The sequence below is a fragment of the Oenanthe melanoleuca genome, chromosome 12 (assembly GCF_029582105.1).
Source record: "Oenanthe melanoleuca isolate GR-GAL-2019-014 chromosome 12, OMel1.0, whole genome shotgun sequence".
Taxonomy (NCBI): domain Eukaryota; kingdom Metazoa; phylum Chordata; class Aves; order Passeriformes; family Muscicapidae; genus Oenanthe; species Oenanthe melanoleuca.
In genome coordinates this window covers 18,874,228-18,884,725 of record NC_079346.1, presented here as the reverse complement: position 1 = coordinate 18,884,725, position 10,498 = coordinate 18,874,228, and positions in this window count along the sequence as shown.

Sequence of the window (10,498 nt, the reverse complement as noted above, 5' to 3'; positions counted from 1 at the left end):
TTGCACAGGACATGGAAAGAGTGTGGAGAGTGACCAGGGCCAGCCCAGAGTTCCCCAGGTCCTTCTGCAGCTTTGGCCATGTCCATTCACATCTGGCTCCCACAGCCTTACCTGACCCATATAAGAGAAGTGGAACTATTTTGCTCTAAGGTCTACCAAGAGCCCAGAGACAAGACACAGGAGAGAAGAAATCCCTGGAGGCAGACAGGGATTCTGGACCAGATGCTAAGTGATCCGGAGAGACGCCGTGGTGGGTGCATTTCCCTCCCTTGCCATGCCCACTTCCCTAAGGCAGAAGGGGATCACAGCACACCATGGAAATGTTTCTGATCTGTGGTCCCTTCTAGGTGAGATTCCTGGGAAATCTCAAGGAGGTTCAGTGGAAGATGGTTTGGAACTCTTTGCTGCTTCTGCAGGTAAGTTCTTCCCCTCATACCATAATCATTGACAACCTGGCAGGAATCAGGTGACAGAAGCTTCTGTGGCTGTTGAGGTACAGGTGTGTCTGCAGGGAGCACTTTCCCATCTCCAGGGCTGGATGCTGTGTACAAACCCAGCTCCCATCACAGGGGTGAGTAGTTTGTCCCTGCTGACCCCACAAGCTGAGCACTGTTTTTGTGGGATCCATCCAAATGAAGTGGAACTACTTTGATCCAGGGTCCTCCAAATGGCAAGGCCCAAGACATGGGAGACAAGAAATCCCTGGAAGCCGACAGACTTCTGGACGAGATGCTGAGTGATCTGGAGAGACGCCGTGGTGGGTGCATTTCCCTCAGTCTTCTCCTGACACTCAGCAGCCAGGGGCTTTTTCTGCACATCTGGACACGCCGTTCCTGGCACAGCAGGAAGGGATCCATGGCAGCCTGGCTGCCCCGCTGCTGCTGTCACACCCTGCAGGGCTGTTTCCCAGCCTGGCCTGGCTGCAGCTCCTCCCCAGCCTCTGCAGGAAGGCCTTTGGCATCAGCTGACAGGGAGCCCAATGTGCCCCAAGGGCCATGCACATCCTGAGATCCCTGCAATGTTCCAGTCTTGGGAGTAAAAGGGCAGCTGTTTGGAGAAGGAAAGGCCCTGACCAATTCCAATGGTTTTTATTATTTCCTGATATTTGTCCGTGACTTTGACCAGTATTGGCTTCTGAAGATTGCCCCTCCCCAATGGGGACTCTTCCATCTGACCCATCTATCTATTATCCCTTAAGTGATGAAGCAAAACTCTGTAGAGAGGATGGCTGTTCCAGGAATAAGCAATGGCTCATTGGTATCTCAGCCAGGCAGTGCCACAGGAGGTAATTGCTCCAGTGTGTCCTGACAGGGCCTGACTGTGTCCCCTGGGGCTGGGGGAGCTGTCACGGGGCAGGGAGGGTCGCGGCTGGCAGTGGCTGCTCAGGGATGGGTTGGGCCCTGGTCCCTGGAAGGAGCCACTGCCCAAGCAGCTGCGCTGCCCCCGGGCTCTCCTCCCGGCCTTCTGGGCTTTGTTGGGTGGCACAGCCTGTGCCAAGGGGGCCAAGGTGCCTGCAGGCCCCAGCTCTGGGGGAAACAGAGAACGTCCTGGCTGTATCCAGCCAGCTGCCAGCTCAGCAGTGGAGCACAGCACGGGCTCACGCTCCCCATTGCTCCCACAGAAGCACTTGGCAAGTCAGATACAGATGCTGAGAACCCACCGAGCACCCCAAGAGTTTTCTGCCCCCAGGATGTGTGCAAGTCCTGCATTATGGGCACAGTAGTGACACTGTTCACTGTGCCCATTTCCATGGTCCTGTGCTATGTTGGGTTTCAGTGGTGGAAGGAAAGGAAACAGTAAGTTGTTGTTGTTGTTGATCTCCATCCTCCAGCTTCTTTTAAGGCTGCTGATGGTCGGGAAACATTCCCAGTGAGGCTTCTGTGGAGTTGTGGTTGGTCAGTGGTTGTCCACATAACTCTGCTGAGGGTTCTGCTGCTGCCCAGTGCTTTCATTGGCCTCCCAATTGCTGGGCCTTGTCCTGGGGAGCCGCTGGGGCTGCAGCCAGTGCTGGCTCCCACTGAGGCTGCGTGGCCAAGAGCAGCCCCAGGAGCAGCGGGCGAGGCAGAGCAAGGTGGGGAGGAGAAAGAGCGGGGAGCAGATTGCCCTTGAAAGGCAGAGGCGCTCTGGGGCCCGCTCCTGGCCAGGGACCCTGCCCAGAGCCATCCCCTGCTGGCCGGGGCCTTGAGGGGCAGCTGTCCAGCTGGGCCAAGCTGTGCCAGCAGCTCCAGCCGTGCTGGGCAGCCTTGCCAGCTCTGGGCCCTGCTGGGCACGAGGCTCCCTGTGTGCCAGCGGCAGCTGGGGCCTCAGACACTCCTCTCTCCACAGTCACACCTCTGGACTGCAGATGAAAGATGGTGGCTGGATCTCACGCCCAGACAACTTGAGCAGCTCCTCCAGCAGTGATGAGAACCTGGGCAGCCCCATCAAAAGCCTTGAGAGGACAACCCCAGAACAGCTGCCGTCTAGGAGGAAACATCCGATCGCTATGGAGATCCCAGTGCCGCCTCCGCTCCCTGCAGGAATCCCGGAACCACCTCCACTTCCCATGGGGATCTCAAAGATGTCTCCACACCCTACCAGCCCATCCCCACTAATCCAGCAACCCCAGAAGCAGTTCAGCACCCTTCATACCCACCTGAAACTGCTACGTCCCCCTCCTCCACACCCAAAAAACCCTGACCTCTCGTCCAAATGACACTAAAGGTGCCACCACCCTGCCCCCCCCACCCCAGGCCAGAGTGAGATTTGGCCCATGTTTTATGTTTCAATGAAGAGATGGAGCTGTCACCCCAGTGTCCGTGTGGTACCAGCAGCAAAGCCCACACGGCACCAGCACTGGCTGAGCTCCATGTCCAGGAGCAGCCATGGATGCCCACGGTGCGGGCAGGCAGGAGCCAGGCAGGGGCTGCTGTGACCAGGGGCCTCGAGGGGCTGGGGAAGCCCATGGTGAGCGTCCCTGGGCTCAGGGCAGGACCTGGACAAAGTGGATGGCTGGACAATCAAACACCCTGTGAAGTTCAACAAGGGAAAGTGCCAGATTGTGAACCTGGGATGGAGCAACCATGGATGTACAGGCAGGCTGGGGAATGAGATGCTGGAGAGCAGCACTGTGCAAAGGGACCTGGGAATCATGGTGGACGCAGAGTTGGATATAGTCAGCAGTGCCCTGGCAGCCAGGGGACACATCCCTGTCCTGAGGGGCACCAGGCCCAGCATGGCCAGTCAGGCCAGGACGGGATTGTCGCACTCTGCTCTGCTCTGGGGTGGCCTTACCTCGAATATTGTCTCAAGTTTTGGTCACTGCAGTGAAAGAACTAGCACAAGAGAGGGCAGTGAAGATGGTGAAGGGGCTAAGGGGAAGCTGTGTGAAGAGCAGCAGAGGACTCTTTGTCTCTTCTGCCTGGTGGAGACTGATGGGAGACCTTATCGGCTTCTGCAACTTCCTCATGATGGGAAGAGGAGAGGCAGGAACTGATCTCTTTCCCTTGTCCCCACTGGTAGGGAATGGCCTGAAGTTGTGTCAGGGGAGATTTAGGCTGGATATTAGAAAAAGATTTTTATCCAGAGGACAGCTGGGCACTGAAACAGGCATCCCAAGGCAGCATTGTGTTTGAGACAACTCCAGATGCATTTGGACAATACTCTCAAGCACTGACTCCTAGGGTATCAGGAGTGCTGGGTGCAGAGCCAGCAGCTGGACTTCATGAGCAGCTGTGGGTCCATTCGTACTCAGCATATTCTGTGATTCAGTGATTCTGTTTGGTACAATGGAATATCTAAGCATGAATCTCTCAAAAAAATATTATTCTGGAAAAGTGGGGAGCCATTGAGAGCATCTCCAGGGACACAGCCTGACCAGCAGTATCAGCAGGCAAAACAAAGGTTTTGCTAATAAATGGCCCTTTGATGGAGCACAACATTTACAATCAGGGCACCTCCACCCCCCATGGGAGTGCTGTTACAGGATGAGCAAATTTTCCACAATTCAGTGTTTAAATAAATCCAGCCTCATGAAGGTTTGGCTTTGTCTTTGAGACTTTGCTCTGTGTGAGCCCTGTTCTGGATTGTGACAGGGGTGCAGGGCCCCATCATCAGAGGGCTTTGAGACCTTTAAATTACCGTATTTTTACTACAAGGTTTTCTTTGTCAAATTCATTCACTTTTTTTAAATTTAGTTTTAACATTACTTCTTTTCGAGTACTTTATCCAAGAAATTAATATATGGCAAATGTACCGGTTTGAAAGCAAAACTAGTGACAGACTCCAAGTCATTAATATAATTTAATAGGAAGAAAAAAAAAAAAAAAAAAAAAAAAAGAAAGATAAAATACATGCAATAGCACAAATGAAAAAACTACTGACAGAGTCAGAATACAACCTGTCACCGCACTAGTTGGGGTGGAGGTTGCAATCCCTGATGAAGTGGTCTTGTCAAAGTAGTGATCCTGTAGAAAGGTCTGGTAGCTCTTGATCTCTGGAAACCAGTAGGTAAGGACTGCTTTGGTGTTCCAAATCTAGTTTTTATCTAGGTAGGAAAGGCTTGCCTTAAAGATGGCCCATTAGCAGATAGTTTGTGTGTCCTGGTTTGAAGGACAGGTATCTGCCAATAAAGGCAGAAGCTTCTCTTTGAAATGGAGAATGTAAACCCCCTCCCTCCAAATTATTATAAATTTGAAATTAAGGGGCTCTCAGGCAAAGATACGGGAATTAGGAATAACAGTTCGTTACTGGGAAAATTAAAACAGAAATACAGTGTTGCAAAAAAAACCAATCCCAACCCTGACAGAGTCAGAATACAACCTGACACCCTGTCAGTCAGGGTGTTGGTAGCTGTCTGGTCAAATGGTGGCTACAGTCTTCCTGCAGTGGCAGATGTGGTTCAGCTGAAGCAGTGCTCCTGTAGAAGGGTGCAGCCTTCCTCCAGAAGTCCAGGGATGATGTGGAAAGATCCGGCTTCTCCTCTGGAGTCCAGTGGAAAAATGGATAACTTGCTGTTCAACAGCTCCCTTTTTATCTAGGTAGGAAAGGCTTGGTTCCTCCCCCTGGCTGGAGCATCTCCCAATGGGTTAATGTAATTTTATCAGTCATGTAGTGGGACTCTGGCTCAGCAGCAGATTATATCTTCCTGGAGGGAGGATGAGTTGTGGAAACGATAAAAATGATTGCCCCATCTTGTCTTAAAGATGGACCATTAGCAGACAATAGTGCCACGAAGATGAGGAATCACTGCCCCACCCGGCTTTCAACAGATGCTGATAGAATACACATTTCTGGCCACATCAACCCAACACATTATCCACCCCTTATTCTATTAACATCTGCTTAATGAAACCTTAAACACAGTTCTCACGTAAAATTAGGTTTCCCTGGTACACCATGAGTGTCCCCCTGGGAGACTCCTGGATTCTTTGTATCAGGGTGGACACCTGGAACAAGACTCAAACGCTCTGTAAATGCTAAAAGCTACAGTTGCAGTTTATTATAAGAGAGTCTGCAAGGAGCTGCCTGGCACAGCCACATGCAGATTAAAGAGATAAAAGGGGGGAAAGAAATAGAGAATGGGGAGGGTAGGGAGAGATAGTAAAGAGGGTAAAGAGAGGAAGAAAAAGAGAGAGAAGTATTAGAGTTAAGAGGAGCAAGGGGAGGGAGAGAGAGTAATGGGATAAAAGGGTATTGGGGTAATGGAAGAGGGAGAGGAGAGGAGAAGTGGGAGAAGGAAAGAAGAGCAAAGAGTAAAAGAGAAAGAAGAGGAGGAAGAGGAGGAAGAGAGCGACTTCCCGACTTCCCGTTTGTAACACAATAAATCCATTTCCATCATGAATATTCTGATCCCTAAGAACCAATCTAATACAAAATACTAATTCTATAGCATTTACATGCAGCCTATAGGAATCCTTATATTAGCACAGTGTGTGACATTCTAAACTCTAAGATCTAATCTTGGACCCTGATAAGTCTTTTGTGTCTTTTGGAGTGGCTCTTTGGCCGAGAGCATTGTTTTGACAAGAGTGGATTAGCTTCAGCAGGCCATCCTATTGTGTTTATGGTCATTCAGTAACAAGGGCTTTCCTGTTTAACCTTCCCCAACAATTCCCAGAATCTGAGCATTCATATTTGCAAGATTCCTCCTTTTCATCTTCTCCAACATATCCCCATCTTTCTGCATTACTCACCAAGTGTCACTAGCAAAGACAATCCCACAGATGGGTTTGTCCTTGCCCGAGGTGGGACTAATCCAAACAGTCTTCCCTAAAATACCATTCCTGTGTACTACAGGGACTTCATCTCCATCCACTGTGTGCAAGAGTTCAGATTGGGCAGGACCAGCTCAATTGATGGACCCTCAGGTGTTGACCGTCCAGGTGGCCTTTGCTAAGTTGGTTTCCTGTTCTTGAAGGTTCCCCCACCAAGTGCCTTCAGGGTAGTCTTGAGCAACCTGTTGCACTGTTCACTTTCCTGGCAGCTGGTGCATGGTAAGGAATATGATACATCCATTCAATGCCAGGTGCTAGGTGCTTATAAGGTTATTTTTGAAATGAGTCCCGTTGCCTGACTCAATTCTATCAGGGATACCATGCCTCCAAAGGACTTGTTTTTCCAGGCCCAGGATGGTGTTCCGAGCAGTGGTGTGAGGCACAGGGTAGGTCTCCAACCACGCGGTGGTGGCTTCCACCATGGTCAGCACATAGCGCTTGCCTTGGCGGGCCTGAGGCAGTGTGATGTAGTCAATCTGCCAGGCCTCTCCGTACTTGTACTTGGACCATTGCCCCCCATACCAGAGGGGCTTCACCCACTTGGCCTGCTTGATGGCAGCACACGTGTCACAGTCGTAGATAACCTGAGAGATGCTGTCCATGGTTAGATCCACCCCTCAGTCTCGTGCCCACTTATAGGTGGCATCTCTGCCCTGATGACCTGAGGCTTCGTGGGCCCATTGAGACAGGAACAATTCTCCCTTGTGTTGCCAATCTAAGTCTATCTTTGAGACCTCTATCTGTGCAGCCTGATCTACCTGCTCGTTACGCCGGTGTTCTTCATTAGCCCGACTCTTGGGAACATGGGCATCCACATGACGGACTTCCATGGGTAGCTTCTTTACCCAAGTGGCAATGTCGTTGCACTCATCAGCAGCCCAGATTGGTTTTCCTCTACGTTGCCAGTCAGCCTTTTTCCACCTCTCCAGCCACACCCACAGAGCATTGGCTACCATCCATGAATCAGTGTAAAGGCAGAGCTTTGGCCATTTCTCTATCTCAGCAATGTCCAAGGCCAGCTGAACAGCTTTGAGCTCAGCAAGTTGACTTGATCCACCTTCTCCTTCGGTAGCTTGTGCAACCTGTCGTGTGGGGCTCCATACGGCTGCTTTCCACTTCCGGTTCATCCCCACAATGCAGCAGGAACCGTTGGTGAAAAGGGTGCAGCATTTTTCATCTGCTGGCAGTTGGTTGTACAGTGGGCCTTCTTCAGCCCGGGTCACTTGCTTCTGCTCCTCTTCGTCAGCGAGACCAAAATCTTCACCTTCTGGCCAGTTTGTAATTATCTCCAAAATCCCAGGGCGATTCGGGTTGCCAATACGGGCGCGCTGCCTGATGAGGGCAATCCACTTACTCCATGTGGCGTCGGTGGCATGGTGGGTAGAGGGAACCTTTCCTTTGAACATCCACCCCAGCACAGGCAGTCGGGGTGCCAGGAGAAGCTGTGCTTCTGTGCCAATCACCTCTGAGGCAGCTCGAACTCCTTCATAGGCAGCCAAGATTTCCTTCTCTGTGGGAGTGTAATTGGCTTCAGACCCTTTGTAACTTCTGCTCCAGAATCCCAGGGGTCGGCCTTGGGTCTCACCAGGCACCTTCTGCCAAAGGCTCCAGGACAGACCATGGCTCCCAGCTGCAGAGTAGAGCACATTCTTTACCTCTGGTCCCGTCCTGATTGGGCCAAAAAGATTTCCATAAATGTGAACTACTTTGACAAATACAGAATTGTTGGGGAAAGGGGAAGAAATGTTATGGTTTATATTCTATGGAAACTATTTTTAATTCCTGGAAATAAATAGAATTTCTAAATATTTCAAAATGGAAAACAAAAATAACATGAGGTGTCAGGTGGCCTCAGGAGCCATGTGCCTGGCTGCAGCTTCCCCCGCCCTGGCTATTCCCAGACAAGGAACTCTGCTGGTGTTGGTGGTATTACCCAGACACCAGAGCTGAAGCCCAAAGGCGTTGCTGGACTCAAGCACTGCCTTGGCCACTTCCTGTCCTGGCTGGAAACAGCTCTAAACAGCCACACAGAAGCCCTCAACAGCCCACCAGGACCCCCAGCCATCCCCATCCCTCTGCAGAGCTTTCCCAGCCTCCAGCAGAGCCCCTGGTTCCCTGCAGGTGCCGTGGGATGCCACTCAGGAGGATCTGCTCCAAGGCCTTTCCCGGTAGCAAGCTCAGGCTGCCAGGCCTATGGCTCCTGGATCATCCTTCCCACCAACCCTTCCTGTGCACGCTTGTTACATTTGCACAGTCCCGCTCAGCTTGCACTTGTGCACTTGACCAGGACTGCTGGTAAAGGATCAAGAGTGGCCTGGCAAGCTCTTTCTGCAGCTGCCTCTTTACTCTTGGGGGAGGTAGGACATTCCACAGGAAAGCAACTGGTGCCACAAGGAGTGGGCAGCATCAGGCAGCTCTGGGGAGAACCCTCAGGACTGCTGTATCCTGAGGGAACACTGTTGGCCTTGACCTGTAAGCACCTGGAAATGCTTAAAATCTGCTGCCTCAATTGCCAGGACCTCTCTTGGCCAGCATCCTGATATACATGCAGGACTGCTGTGAGGCACTGCTGGGACCCAGCGGGACAGGAGCAGCTGTCTCGTGTCCACATAGCTCCCCCTGACAGAGCCGAGGTCATCCCAAAACCACACAGACGATCTGGTGTCAGCAGGGAGGAGCAAGGAGCACTGGGCTCTTCTCAGGCTATCTGAGCTGGGCTTGCTCCACAAAGCCCCCGTTTTAAAGCCTGCTAATGCCCAAGTGCCAGAAATTACTACCTTGTTCTCTCCAAGGTGCACAGGAAGAGCCAATGAGCAGGATGCCTTGGGAGGCAAATCTTCCAAGCCTTTGCTGAGGCCAGGGACACACCAGGATCAGCCAAGACTCTCCACATTGCCTGGCCAACACTGCCCAGCTCTGCACTGGTCCTGGCCCACAGCAGCTTCCACCAAGCAAGAGGCAAATGCATATTGCCAAGAACTGAAACAGCAGGCAGTAAGATGTGAAAAGTGTGTGCGTAAAGGCTTTGAATTGACAGCTCTCAAAGAGAGCTTTGGGGCTCGCAGCTGGACAGAGATGCTCCTGCTCACACCTCTGTCCAGAGGTAACACACCCTGCTGCAGGTGCTTGGCTTGGTCTCCGCAGGTCCAGGCAGATGCCAAACCTGCTCTTCACAGCCTTCTCCCTTTCCCTGCCCCTCTGCCAAGGGCAATGGGCCTCAGGGACTGAAAGGACCACAGACAGCCAAAGGGGGACACTTGCACCTGCCTCACTAGGAGCTCCTTGGGAAGCACCTTCCTTAAGAAGCAAGCCTGTTTTCTCCAAAGGCATTTCCCCAAATGTGTAGCTTTCCCTGGGAACAACAATACACTCTTAAGAAACCCTGGCAAAGCTGAATTACTTCTGGGCCTGTCCTGGGATGACTTTATGATGTTTGTATTGAAAGGCTGAGTGCCTTTCAGAACAGGCACTCCAGCTGTAGCTCATGTTCCCCCAAGTGTGTTTCCAGGTGGAGGTTCAGAGGTGCAGCCCCAGGCCCTCTACAAATACAAGCTGCCTGCTGCCTCTTCACCTGCCTCTACTCCTGCCTGTGGTCATAGCAACAAAACCAGGCTTTTCTGGGCCAGAGACCAGAGCCCTGTTCCCACAGGATGCTCCTGCCAGCACCTTCCAGGACTCTCCGCAGTGCACGCAGCACTTTTCATGCCTGCTCTCCACAGGCTTTGGCTGGCTCTGCCATCAGCACAGCCCAAACACTGGCAGAGTGGACTGGAGCAGTAGCCAGTGCGTCGGCATCGAGGCATCGTGTGCCTACCCACAGACTGCCTGCTGAAATAGTTTGTGTGGGCATCCCTTCTCTCAGATCTCCAGTCACTGGGGGCCAACCCTTGCTGTCATTGTTTTCTTTATCATAAGCTCTTTCTGTGCCTTCACTCACCACAGGTCATGCGGAAGACAATGTGAAAGTGAAAATTAAGTTAGGAGATTAGATGACACCATTAGAATGTTCCTCTTAATAATCTTACCTTTATATTTGTAGGTTGTTAGGTTGGGGACACTAGGCCCAGGAAGCAAGCTGTATTTTGACCCACCAATTGATGAGGAAAATTGGGAAGGTCCCTTTGCCAACGGGACCTGGCCTTTAAAGGGCATTACTGGATTTGTGGCCAATATGCTTCCTGCAGGTTACCCCCAAACTGGTCAGGGATATATTATGTGGGGTATATTAGACCATTGTTCTTTCT